The sequence below is a fragment of the Orcinus orca genome, chromosome 2 (genome assembly GCF_937001465.1).
Source record: "Orcinus orca chromosome 2, mOrcOrc1.1, whole genome shotgun sequence".
NCBI lineage: Eukaryota > Metazoa > Chordata > Mammalia > Artiodactyla > Delphinidae > Orcinus > Orcinus orca.
The window spans coordinates 43492503-43506575 of NC_064560.1; the positions used below are offsets into that span (position 1 = coordinate 43492503).

General features: G+C 49.0%; 2 long non-coding RNA genes across 10 annotated transcripts in view; both read left to right on the forward strand.

Annotated features, from left to right (window-relative positions):
* Positions 1 to 14073, forward strand: part of LOC125963531 (uncharacterized) — a 1468791-nt gene that overhangs the window by 787529 nt on the left and 667189 nt on the right. The window lies entirely within an intron of this gene.
* Positions 1 to 14073, forward strand: part of LOC125963532 (uncharacterized) — a 585241-nt gene that overhangs the window by 194370 nt on the left and 376798 nt on the right. The gene's annotated exons all lie outside the window — the stretch shown is intronic.

Below are 14073 nucleotides of genomic sequence, written 5' to 3' on the forward strand. Positions count from 1 at the left end.
CCTCTAGCGTCAGGCCCTAACTTCTGAGCACCCCACGTTTTCTGATGTGAGCCCAGTGATGCCAGGACACTCCTGTCATGTTCCCATCACCATGGGGATGTGGGCCTTCTGCTCTGAGGTCCCAATGTCTGGGTTGCTCACAGTTTCATGATGTGGGCTGTCTGGTGTTAGCTCACTCCGGCCTGGATCCCCTAGCCTCTGTGCTCTGGGCCGCCTGCTGGGAGGTTCCAAATGCTGGATTTCTCACCTTTCTTATTTTTGGGCCCTCTGTTATGAGGCTCCTCCTGCCTGCCTCACTTCCAGCCCCTTGGTGATGGGTGTCCTATGGTTTGAAGCCACATGTTCTGGGTTCCTCACCTTTAGATGATGTGGCCCTACTCATGTGAGGACACTCCTGCCTGGTTCCAATCCATTTTGTGATGTGGGCCCTCTGGTGCGAGTCTGATCATGACTGGGTTCGTCACACTTCTCTGAGGTGGGCCCTCTGCTGTGAGGTCATTCGTGCCTGGTTGGCACACATCGCCTTGGTGACGTCAGCCCTCTGGTGGCAGTTGGAGCCTGCTGGGAGCCTCCTTCCCTTGGTGATGAGGGTCCTCTGGCGTCAGGCCCTAACTGCTGGTCGCCCAAAAGTTTCTGATACGTTCTCAGTGGTGCGAGGACACTCCTACCATATTTCCATCCCCATGGGGATGTGGGCCTCCTGCTCTGAGGTCCCAATGGCTGGGTTGCTCAGTTTCATGACATGGGCCCTCTTCTGTGAGTTCACTGTGGCCTGGATCCCATAGCCTCGGTGCTCTGGGCTGCCTGCTGGGAGGTTCCAACTGCTGGATTCCTCACTTTCTTATTCTATGGGCCCAGTGCTGTGAGGCTACTCCTGACTGCCTCACTCCGAGGCCCTTGGTGATGTGGGTCCTCTGGTTTGAGGACACATGTGCTGAGTACCTCACCTTTCGATGATGTGGCCCCACTGGTGTGAAGACACTCCTGCCTGGTTCCCATCCCCTTGGTGATGTGGGCCCTCTGGTGAGAGTCTGATGTTGGCTGGGTTTCTCACCCTTCTGTGAGGTGGGACCTCTGCTGTGAGGTAACTCCTGCCTGGCTTGCTTACGTTGCCTTGGCAATGTGAGCCCTCAAGTGGCAGTTGGATTCTGCTGGGAATCTCCTCCCCTCATTTATGAGAGCTCTGGATAAAACACATATGCCCTTTTTTGCCAAGTGCATTATTTTCCAAGTCTGTCTCTTTTCCTATGCTTTAAGAGTGACTCCCGTGTACCTTCTGAAATCGGTTTCCAGCAATTCTGCCCCGCATTCAAGTCCTCTTCGCAGCCTTACTTCAGTATAATTTTGGATGATAGCTGTCATTTATAACTCCACAGGTTTGAGAATTACAGTGCCCCTCAGCTCCTTTCTTCAACTCGCTTTCTTGTGAGCTGGCCGCAACACTGCAGGATTGCTTCAGGCCCTCGTGTGGTACCGGCATGGTATGCTGAGCCTTTGCATAATTCCTCTTCCTGGTGGGAAATGAGAGTTAAATTTGTCTGTCCAGACACCTCCAGCTAGTCTCTCATTGGTTCTCCCTATTCCTGTTCATCTTCCGCAGAAATTGCAAACAGGGGCAAACAGGAGGTTAAAGGCACTGACTCTCCAAGTGGGGAGAGTGTTAGTAAAGCGTCTGGAATGTTGCACCCGAGTACCAGGGGACGAAAACTGAGACACATTTGAAAACGTTTCCCGATCACACGGTGGATCATACTCTGGGTTCCACATGCATGTTTTAGCTGAAGGAAGAATCCCTTAAACCTGGAGAGTTGAGACCCATGGAATGGGTACCATGCAATATGACTTCAAAGGGTCTGAATTTGCTCACCGAACCTCACCAATCCTATCACTGCTGCGTTTATGCCGCTGTACACACGCTTGATTCTCTTTCGGAGACATATCAATCCATAGGTTTTCAGATTCTTACTAGTCAGGTATATTCTTAGGCTTTTAATATGGGGTGTTGTGTCCACTTCGTTGAGCAAGGAGTAGCTCTTGTCTATTACATATTTGGCTTATGGAACGGTATCTGTGCTAATTTCAATCTCTGGTTTTATGCAGCACCCCAACTCACCTTTCCCCTTAAGCAAGCATAAGTTGGTTTTCTACATTTGAGACCCTGTTCTGTTTTGTAATTCAGCTCCTGTGTAGCCAAGTTTACATTCCGTGTATTACTGATATCTTATGATGTTTCTTTTTCTGTGTGACTTATTTCACGTAGAATCATCATACCTGAATACACTCATTATGCTGCTACGGGCCTGATGACATAGATTTCATTGCTGAGTGATATTGCATTGTACGTAAGTACCACAACTTCTTTATCCATTTTTCGCTTTCTGTGATATTGAACTTGTACCATAAACGAGGTTCTTGTAAACAGAGCCGTCCCAAACTGTTGGGTGGCTGTGTCTTTTTGATTTTAATTTCCCTAAGCTATAGGACCATAAGTGGAAGGGCCCTAGGCTCTGTTGCTTTGTTTTTTGGATGTTTCAGGAAACACCAATCACTTCTCCAGAGTGGCTGTTGGCAATTTACATCCCACCCATCAGCATAACAAGGGTCCCAGTTCTCCATGGCCTGTCCTGCCTTTCTGGATTTTACACTTTTTTCAGATGCCCCTTTTGACCGGGGCCAGTGAGACTTCATTGCAGTGCAGATTTCATTTGCAAGCTTGCTTGGTTGGCCAAAAAGGGCGTATGCGTTTTTTCTGAATACATTCAGGAAAAAATGCATACGCCCTTTTTGGCCAAGTGCCTCATTGTGGACGTTCTGCCTCTTTTCCTATGCTTTACATGCAATTCCAGTCTACCTCCTGAAATCGGGTTCCTGCAATTCTGCCCCACTTTCAAGTCCGCTTGGCAGCCTTACTTCAATATATTTTGGGACGATAGCTGTCATTTATAACTCTGCAGGTTTGTGAATTACAATGCCCCTGAGCTCCTTTCTTCAACTCGCTTTCTTGTGAACTGGCCGCAGCACCGCAGGATTGCTTCAGGCCCTAGTGTGGTTCCGGCATGGCACGCGGTACCTTTGGTTAATTCCTCTTCCTGGTGGGAAATGAGTGTTAAATTTGCCCGTCCAGACACCTACAGCTAGTCTCTCATTGGTCCTCCATATTCCTGTTCATTTTCCGCAGAAATTGCAAACTGGGCCAAATAGGAGTTTAAAGGCACTGACTCTCCAAGTGGGGAGAGTGTTAGTAAAGCGTCTGGAATGTTGCAACCGAGTACCAGGGGACGAAAACTGAGACACATTTGAACACGTTTCCCGATCACACGGTGGATCATACTCTGGGTTCCACATGCATGTTTTAGCTGAAGGAAGAATCCCTTAAACCTGGATAGTTGAGACCCATTGAATGGGTAATATGCAATATGACTTCAAAGGGTCTGCATTTGCTCACCGATCCTCACGAATCCTATCACTGTTGCGTTTATGCCACTGTACACACGCTTGATTCTCTTTCGGAGACATATAAATCCATAGGTTTTAAGATTGTTACTAGTCAGGTATATTCTTAGGCGTTTAATATGCGGTGTTGAGTCCACTTCCTTGAGCAAGGAGTAGCTCTTGTCTATTACATATTTGGCTTATGGAACAGTATCTGTGCTAATTTCAATCTCTGGTTTTATGCAGCACCCCAACTCACCTTTCCCCTTAAGCAAGCATAAGTTGGTTTTCTAAACTTGAGACCCTGTTCTGTTTTGTAATTCAGTTCATGTGTAGCCAAGTTTACATTCCGTGCATTAGTGATACCTTATGATGTTTCTTTTTCTGTGTGACTTATTTCACTTAGAATCATCGTGGCTCAATCCACTCATTATGCTGGTACAGGCCTGGTGACACAGATTTCATTGCTGAGTGGTATTCTGTTGTACGTAAGTACAGCAACTTCTTTATCAATTATTTGTTCTCGGATATTTAACTTGTACCGTAGAAGAGGTTCCTGTAAACAGAGCCGTCCCAAATTTTGGGGTGGCTGTGTCTTTTTGATTTTAATTTCCCTAAGCTATAGGACCATAAGTGGAAATGCCCTAGACTCTGTTGCTTTGTTTTTCAGATGTATCAGGAAACACCATACACTTCTCCAGAGTGGCTGTTGGCAATTTACATCCCGCCCATCAGCATAACAAGGCTCCTTTTTCCCCATGGCCTGTCTTGCCTTTCTGGATTTTACACTTTTCTCAGATGGCCCTTTAGACCGGGGGGAAGTGACACTTCATATTAGTTCAGATTTTCATTGCAAGCTTGCTTGGTTTGCCAAAAAGGGCGTATGTGTTTTTTCCTGAATATATTCAGGAACAAACTCATACGCCCTTTTTTGCCAAGTGCATCATTGTCGATGTTCTGCCTCTTTTCCTATGCTTTAAATGCAAATCCAGTCTACCTCCTGAAATCGGTTTCCTGAAATTCTGCCCCGCTTTCAAGTCCTCTTCGCAGCCTTACTTCAATATATTTTTGGACGTTATCTGTCATTTATAACTCTGCAGGTTTGTGAATTACAGGGCCCCTGAGCTCCTTTCTTCAACTCGCTTTCTTGTGAGCTGGCCGCAAACCCGCAAGACTGCTTCAGGCCCTAATCTGCTTCTGGCAGGGCACGCTGAGCCTTTGGTTAATTCCTCTTCCTGGTGGGAAATGAGTGTTAAATATGCCCGTCCAGACACCTAGCTCACTCTCAACCCCTTGGTGATGTGGGTCCTCTGGTTTGTGGCCACCTTTGCTGGGTTCCTCACCTTTCGATGATGTGGCCCCACTAGTGTGAGGACACTCCTGCCTGGTTCTCATCCACGTGGTTATGTGGACCCCCTGGTGAGAGTCTGTTCCTGGCTGTGTCCCTCACCCACCTGTGAGGGAGACCCTCTGCTGATAGGTCACTCCTGCATGGCTGGCACACATTGCCTTGGTGAAGTCAGCCGTGTGGTGGCAGTTGGAGCGTGCTGGGAATCTCCTCCGCCCGGTGATGAGGGCCATCTTGGGTCAGGCCCTAACTGCTGGGCTCACCAACTTTTCTTAGTGAGCCCAGTGATGCTTTGGCACTCCTCTTAGGATCCCATCTCCATAGGGATGTGGGCCTTCTGCTCTGAGGTCCCAACGGCTGAGTTGTTCACATTTTTATGATGTGGGCTCTCTGGTGTTAGTTCACAGAGGCCTGGATCCCATAGCCTCTGTGCTCTTGGCCACCTGCTAGGAGGTTCCAACTGCTGGATTCCTCACTTTTTTAATTTTTTGGGCCCTCTGTTGTGAGGATCCTCCTGCCTGCCTCACTCTCAGCCCCTTCATGATGTGTGTCGTCTGGTTTGAGGCCACATGTGCTGGGTTCCTCACCTTTCGATGATGTGCGACCAATGGTCTTAGGAGACTCCTGCCTGGTTCACATCCCCTTGGTGATGTGGGCCCTCTGTTGAGCGTCTGATCCTGGCTGGGTTCCTCACCCATCTGTGAGGTGGGCCGTCTGCTGTGAGGTCACTCCTGCCTGGCTTGCTCACCTCGCCTTGTGGACATGAGCCCTGTGGTGGCACTTGGAGCCTGCTGGGAGCCTCCTCCCCTCGGTGATGAGGGCCCTCTGGCGTCAGGCCCTAACTGCTGGGCTCCCCACATTTTGTGATGTGCGCCCAGTGGTGCGAGGACACTCCAGCCAGGTTCACATCCCCATTGGGATGTGGGCCTTGTGCTCTGAGGTCCCAGTGCCTGGGTTGCTCACAGTTGCATTATCTGGGCCCTCTGCTGTTAGTTCACTCCTGCCTGCATCCCATAGCTTCTGTGCTCTCGGCCGCCTGCTGGGAGGTTCCAACTGCTGGATTCCTCACCTTTCTTATTCTTTGGGCCCTCTGTTTTTAGGCTACTCCTGCCTGCCTCACTCCCATTCCCTTTGTGATATGTGTCCTCTGATTTGAGGCCACATGTGCTGGGTTCCGCACCTTTCGATGATGTGGCCCCACTGGAGGGAAGACAGTCCTGACTGGTTCCCATCCCCTTGCTGATGTGGGCCCTCAGGTGAGAGTCTGATCCTGGCTGAGTTCCTCACCCTTCTGTGAGGTGGGCCCTCTGCTGTGAGGTCAATCATGCCTGTCTGGCACACGTCACCTTGACGACGTGGGCCCCCTGGTGGCAGTTGGAGTGTGCTGGGATCCTCCTCCCCTTGGTGATGAGGGCCCTCTTGCCTTAGGCCATAACTGCTGGGCTCCCCACATGTTCTGATGTGCGCCAAGTGAGTGAGGACACTCTTGCCAGGTTCCCATCCCCATGGGGATATGGGCCTTCTGCTCTGAGGTCAAAACGGCTGGCTTGCTCACAGTACCATGATGTGGGCCCTCTGCTGTGAGTTCACTCCGGCAAGGATCCCTTATCATCGGTGCTCTGAGCCGCCTGCTGGGAGGTTCCAACTGCTGGATTCCTCAACTTTTTTATTCTATGTGCCCTCTGTTGTGAGGCTCCTCCTGCCTGCCTCACTGCCAGCCCCTTGGAGATGACTGTCCTATGGCTTGAGGCCACATGTGCTGCGTTCCTCACCTTTCAATGATGTGGCCCCACTGGTGTGAGGACACTCCTGCCTGGTTCCCATCCCCTTGGTGGGGTGTGCCTTCTGGTGACAGTCTTATCCTGGCTGGGTTCCTCACTCTTCTGTGAGGTAGGCCCTCTGCTGTGAGGTCAATCCTGCCTGACTTGCACACATCACCGTGGCGACGTGGGCCCTCTCTTGGCAGATGGAACCTGCTGGGAGCCTCCTGCCCTCGGTGATGATGGCCCTCTAGCATCAGGCCCTAACTGGTGGGCTCCCCACCTTTTCTGATGTGAGCCCAGTGATGCCAGGACACTCCTGTCAGGTTCCCATCCCCATGGGGATGTGGGCTTTCTGCTCTGAGGTCCCAACGCCTGGGTTGCTCACAGTTTCATGATGTGGGCTCTCTGGTGTTAGTTCACTCCTGCCTGCATCCCATAGCTTCTGTGCTCTCGGCTGCCTGCTGGGAGATTCCAAATGCTGGATTCCTCACCTTTTTTATTCTTTGGACCCTCTGTTTTTAGGCTACTCCTACCTGCCTCGCTCCCATCCCCTTTGTGATGTATGTCGTCTGATATGAGGCCACATGTGCTGGGTTCCTCACCTTTCGATGATGTGGTCCCACTGGTGGGAGGACATTCCTGACTGGTTCCCATCCCCTTGGTGTTGTGGGCCCTCTGGCGAGAGTCTCATCCTGCCTCGGTTCCTCACCCTTCTGTGAGATAGGCCCTCTGCTGTGAAGTCACTACTGCCTGGCTGGAGCATGCCACCTTGTAGACGTGGGCCCTCTGTTGGCAGTTGGAACCTGCTGGGAGTCTCCTCCCCTCAGTTATGAGGGCCCCCTTGCATCAGGCCCTAACTGCTGGGCTCCTAACATTTTCTGATATGTGCTAAGTGGTGCGAAGCCACTCCTGCCAGGTTCCCATCCCAATGGGGATGTGGGCCTTCTGTTCTGAGGTCCCAACGGCTGGGCTGCTCACAGGTTCATGATGTGGGCCCTCTGCTATGAGTTCACTGCGGCCTGGATCCCATAGCCTCGGTGCTCTGGGCCACTTGCTGGGAGGTTCCAACTGCTGGATTCCTCAAGTTTTATATTCTATGAACCCTGTGTTGTGAGGCCGGTCCTGCCAGCCTCATTCCGAACCCCTTGGTGATGTGGTTCCTCTGGTTTGAGGCTACATGTGCTGGGATCCTCACCTTTCGATGATGTTGTCCCACTGGTGTGGGGACACTCCTGCCAGGTTCCCATCCCCTTGGTGATGTGGGCCCTCTGGTGAGAGTCTGATCCTGGCTGTGTTCCTCACCCTTCTGTGAGGTGGGCCCTCTGCTGTGAGGTCACTCCTGCCGGGCTGGCACACATCGCCTTGGTGACGTTGGCCCTCTGGTGGCAGCTGGAGCCTGCTGGGAGCCTCCTCCCCTCGGTGATGAGTGCCCTCTAGCGTCAGGCCCTAACTTCTGAGCACCCCACGTTTTCTGATGTGAGCCCAGTGATGCCAGGACACTCCTGTCATGTTCCCATCACCATGGGGATGTGGGCCTTCTGCTCTGAGGTCCCAATGTCTGGGTTGCTCACAGTTTCATGATGTGGGCTGTCTGGTGTTAGCTCACTCCGGCCTGGATCCCCTAGCCTCTGTGCTCTGGGCCGCCTGCTGGGAGGTTCCAAATGCTGGATTTCTCACCTTTCTTATTTTTGGGCCCTCTGTTATGAGGCTCCTCCTGCCTGCCTCACTTCCAGCCCCTTGGTGATGGGTGTCCTATGGTTTGAAGCCACATGTTCTGGGTTCCTCACCTTTAGATGATGTGGCCCTACTCATGTGAGGACACTCCTGCCTGGTTCCAATCCATTTTGTGATGTGGGCCCTCTGGTGCGAGTCTGATCATGACTGGGTTCGTCACACTTCTCTGAGGTGGGCCCTCTGCTGTGAGGTCATTCGTGCCTGGTTGGCACACATCGCCTTGGTGACGTCAGCCCTCTGGTGGCAGTTGGAGCCTGCTGGGAGCCTCTTTCCCTTGGTGATGAGGGTCCTCTGGCGTCAGGCCCTAACTGCTGGTCGCCCAAAAGTTTCTGATACGTTCTCAGTGGTGCGAGGACACTCCTACCATATTTCCATCCCCATGGGGATGTGGGCCTCCTGCTCTGAGGTCCCAATGGCTGGGTTGCTCAGTTTCATGACATGGGCCCTCTTCTGTGAGTTCACTGTGGCCTGGATCCCATAGCCTCGGTGCTCTGGGCTGCCTGCTGGGAGGTTCCAACTGCTGGATTCCTCACTTTCTTATTCTATGGGCCCAGTGCTGTGAGGCTACTCCTGACTGCCTCACTCCGAGGCCCTTGGTGATGTGGGTCCTCTGGTTTGAGGACACATGTGCTGAGTACCTCACCTTTCGATGATGTGGCCCCACTGGTGTGAAGACACTCCTGCCTGGTTCCCATCCCCTTGGTGATGTGGGCCCTCTGGTGAGAGTCTGATGTTGGCTGGGTTTCTCACCCTTCTGTGAGGTGGGACCTCTGCTGTGAGGTAACTCCTGCCTGGCTTGCTTACGTTGCCTTGGCAATGTGAGCCCTCAAGTGGCAGTTGGATTCTGCTGGGAATCTCCTCCCCTCATTTATGAGAGCTCTGGATAAAACACATATGCCCTTTTTTGCCAAGTGCATTATTTTCCAAGTCTGTCTCTTTTCCTATGCTTTAAGAGTGACTCCCGTGTACCTTCTGAAATCGGTTTCCAGCAATTCTGCCCCGCATTCAAGTCCTCTTCGCAGCCTTACTTCAGTATAATTTTGGATGATAGCTGTCATTTATAACTCCACAGGTTTGAGAATTACAGTGCCCCTCAGCTCCTTTCTTCAACTCGCTTTCTTGTGAGCTGGCCGCAACACTGCAGGATTGCTTCAGGCCCTCGTGTGGTACCGGCATGGTATGCTGAGCCTTTGCATAATTCCTCTTCCTGGTGGGAAATGAGAGTTAAATTTGTCTGTCCAGACACCTCAGGCTAGTCTCTCATTGGTTCTCCCTATTCCTGTTCATCTTCCGCAGAAATTGCAAACGGGCAAACAGGAGGTTAAAGGCACTGACTCTCCAAGTGGGGAGAGTGTTAGTAAAGCGTCTGGAATGTTGCACCCGAGTACCAGGGGACGAAAACTGAGACACATTTGAAAACGTTTCCCGATCACACGGTGGATCATACTCTGGGTTCCACATGCATGTTTTAGCTGAAGGAAGAATCCCTTAAACCTGGAGAGTTGAGACCCATGGAATGGGTACCATGCAATATGACTTCAAAGGGTCTGAATTTGCTCACCGAACCTCACCAATCCTATCACTGCTGCGTTTATGCCGCTGTACACACGCTTGATTCTCTTTCGGAGACATATCAATCCATAGGTTTTCAGATTCTTACTAGTCAGGTATATTCTTAGGCTTTTAATATGGGGTGTTGTGTCCACTTCGTTGAGCAAGGAGTAGCTCTTGTCTATTACATATTTGGCTTATGGAACGGTATCTGTGCTAATTTCAATCTCTGGTTTTATGCAGCACCCCAACTCACCTTTCCCCTTAAGCAAGCATAAGTTGGTTTTCTACATTTGAGACCCTGTTCTGTTTTGTAATTCAGCTCCTGTGTAGCCAAGTTTACATTCCGTGTATTACTGATATCTTATGATGTTTCTTTTTCTGTGTGACTTATTTCACGTAGAATCATCATACCTGAATACACTCATTATGCTGCTACGGGCCTGATGACATAGATTTCATTGCTGAGTGATATTGCATTGTACGTAAGTACCACAACTTCTTTATCCATTTTTCGCTTTCTGTGATATTGAACTTGTACCATAAACGAGGTTCTTGTAAACAGAGCCGTCCCAAACTGTTGGGTGGCTGTGTCTTTTTGATTTTAATTTCCCTAAGCTATAGGACCATAAGTGGAAGGGCCCTAGGCTCTGTTGCTTTGTTTTTTGGATGTTTCAGGAAACACCAATCACTTCTCCAGAGTGGCTGTTGGCAATTTACATCCCACCCATCAGCATAACAAGGGTCCCAGTTCTCCATGGCCTGTCCTGCCTTTCTGGATTTTACACTTTTTTCAGATGCCCCTTTTGACCGGGGCCAGTGAGACTTCATTGCAGTGCAGATTTCATTTGCAAGCTTGCTTGGTTGGCCAAAAAGGGCGTATGCGTTTTTTCTGAATACATTCAGGAAAAAATGCATACGCCCTTTTTGGCCAAGTGCCTCATTGTGGACGTTCTGCCTCTTTTCCTATGCTTTACATGCAATTCCAGTCTACCTCCTGAAATCGGGTTCCTGCAATTCTGCCCCACTTTCAAGTCCGCTTGGCAGCCTTACTTCAATATATTTTGGGACGATAGCTGTCATTTATAACTCTGCAGGTTTGTGAATTACAATGCCCCTGAGCTCCTTTCTTCAACTCGCTTTCTTGTGAACTGGCCGCAGCACCGCAGGATTGCTTCAGGCCCTAGTGTGGTTCCGGCATGGCACGCGGTACCTTTGGTTAATTCCTCTTCCTGGTGGGAAATGAGTGTTAAATTTGCCCGTCCAGACACCTACAGCTAGTCTCTCATTGGTCCTCCATATTCCTGTTCATTTTCCGCAGAAATTGCAAACTGGGCCAAATAGGAGTTTAAAGGCACTGACTCTCCAAGTGGGGAGAGTGTTAGTAAAGCGTCTGGAATGTTGCAACCGAGTACCAGGGGACGAAAACTGAGAAACATTTGAACACGTTTCCCGATCACACGGTGGATCATACTCTGGGTTCCACATGCATGTTTTAGCTGAAGGAAGAATCCCTTAAACCTGGACAGTTGAGACCCATTGAATGGGTAATATGCAATATGACTTCAAAGGGTCTGCATTTGCTCACCGATCCTCACGAATCCTATCACTGTTGCGTTTATGCCACTGTACACACGCTTGATTCTCTTTCGGAGACATATAAATCCATAGGTTTTAAGATTGTTACTAGTCAGGTATATTCTTAGGCGTTTAATATGCGGTGTTGAGTCCACTTCCTTGAGCAAGGAGTAGCTCTTGTCTATTACATATTTGGCTTATGGAACAGTATCTGTGCTAATTTCAATCTCTGGTTTTATGCAGCACCCCAACTCACCTTTCACCTTGAGCAAGCGTAAGTTGGTTTTCTACATTTGAGACACTGTTCTGATTTGTAATTCAATTCCTGTGTAGCCATGTTTACATTCCGTGTATTAGTGATATCTTATGATGTTTCTTTTTCTGTGTGACTTATTTCACTTAGAATCATCGTAGCTGAATCCACTCATTATGCTGCTACGGGCCTGATGACATAGATTTCATTGCTGAGTGATATTGCATTGTACGTAAGTACCACAACTTCTTTATCCATTTTTCGCTTTCTCTGATATTGAACTTGTACCGTAAACGAGGTTCTTGTAAACAGAGCCGTCCCAAACTGTTGGGTGGCTGTGTCTTTTTGATTTTAATTTCCCTAAGCTATAGGACCATAAGTGGAACTGCCCTAGGCTCTGTTGCTTTGTTTTTTAGATGTTTCAGGAAACACCATACACTTCTCCAGAGTGGCTGTTGGCAATTTACATCCCGCCCATCAGCATAACAAGGCTCCCAGTTCTCCATGGCCTGTCCTGCCTTTCTGGATTTTACACTTTTTTCAGATGTCCCTTTTGACTGGGGGGCAGTGAGGCTTCATTGTAGTGCAGATTTCCTTTGCAAGCTTGCTTGGTTGGCCAAAAAGGGCGTATGCGTTTTTTCCTGAATATATTCAGGAAAAAACGCATACGCCCTTTTTGGCCAAGTTCATCATTGTGGACGTTCTGCCTCTTTTCCTATGCTTTACATGCAATTCCAGTCTACCTCCTGAAATCGGTTTCCTGCAATTCTGCCCCGCTTTCAAGTCCTCTTGGCAGCCTCACTTCAATATATTTTTGGACGATAGCTGTCATTGATAACTCTGCAGGTTTGTGAATTACAGTGCCCCTGAGCTCCTTTCTTCAATGCGCTTTCTTGTGAGCTGGCCGCAACACCGCAGGATTGCTTCAGGTCCTAGTGTGGTTCCGGCATGCCATGCTGAGCCTTTGGTTAATTCCTCTTCCTGCTGGGAAATGAGACTTAAATTTGCCCGTCCAGACACCTCCAGCTAGTCTCTCATTGGTTCTCCCTATTCCTGTTCATCTTCCGCAGAAATTGCAAACTGGGCCAAACAGGAGGTTAAAGGCACTGACTCTCCAAGTGGGGAGAGTGTTAGTAAAGCGTCTGGAATGTTGCACCCACGTACCAGGGGATGAAAACTGAGACACATTTGAACACATTTCCCGATCACATGGTGGATCATACTCAGGGTTCCACATGCATGTTTTAGCTGAAGGAAGAATCCCTTAAACATGGAGAGTTGAGACCCATGGAATGGGTACCATGCAACATGTCTTCAATGGGTCTGCATTTGCTCACTGAACCTCACCAATCCTATCACTGCTGCGCATATGCCACTGTACACACGCTTGATTCTCTTTCGGAGACATATAAATCCATAGGTTTTAAGATACTTACTAGTCAGGTATATTCTTAGGCGTTTAATATGGTGTGTTGTGTCCACTTCGTTGAGCAAGCAGTAGCTCTTGTCTATTACATATTTGGCTTATGGAACGGTATCTGTGCTAATTTCAATCTCTGGTTTCATGCAGCACCCCAACTCACCTTTCCCCTTAAGCAAGCATAAGTTGGTTTTCTACATTTGAGACCCTGTTCTGTTTTGTAATTCAGTTCCTGTGTAGCCAAGTTTACATTCCGTGTATTAGTGATTCCTTATGATGTTTCCTTTTCTGTATGACTTATTTCAGTTAGAAGCATCGTACCTGAATCCACTCGTTTTGCTGCTATGGGCCTGATGACATAGATTTCATTGCTGAGTGATATTGAATTCTACGTAAGTACCACAACTTCCTTATCCATTTTTCGCTTTCTCTGATATTGAACTTGTACCGTAAACGAGGTTCTTGTAAACAGAGCCGTCCCAAACTTTGGGGTGGCTGTGTCTTCTTGATTTTAATTTCCCTAAGCTATAGGACCATAAGTGGAAGTGCCCTAGCATCTGTTGCTTTGTTTTTTAGATGTTTCAGGAAACATCATACACTTCTCCAGAGTGGCTGTTGGCAATTTACATCCCGCCATTCAGCATAACAAGGCTCCCACTTCTCCATGGCCTGTCCTGCCTTTCTGGATTTTACACTTTTTTCAGATGGCCCTTTTGACGGGGGGACAGTGAGACTTCATTGTAGTGCAGATTTCCTTTGCAAGCTTGCTTGATTGGCCAAAAAGGGCGTATGCGTTTTTTCCTCAGGAATAAAGTCATACACCATTTTTGGCCAAGTGCATCATTGTGGACGTTCTGCCTCTTTTCCTATGCTTTACATGCAATTCCAGTTTACCTCCTGAAATCGGTTTCCTGCAATTCTGGCCGCTTTCAAGTCCTCTTGGCAACCTTACTTCAATATATTTTTGGACGATAGCTGTCATTCATAACTCTGC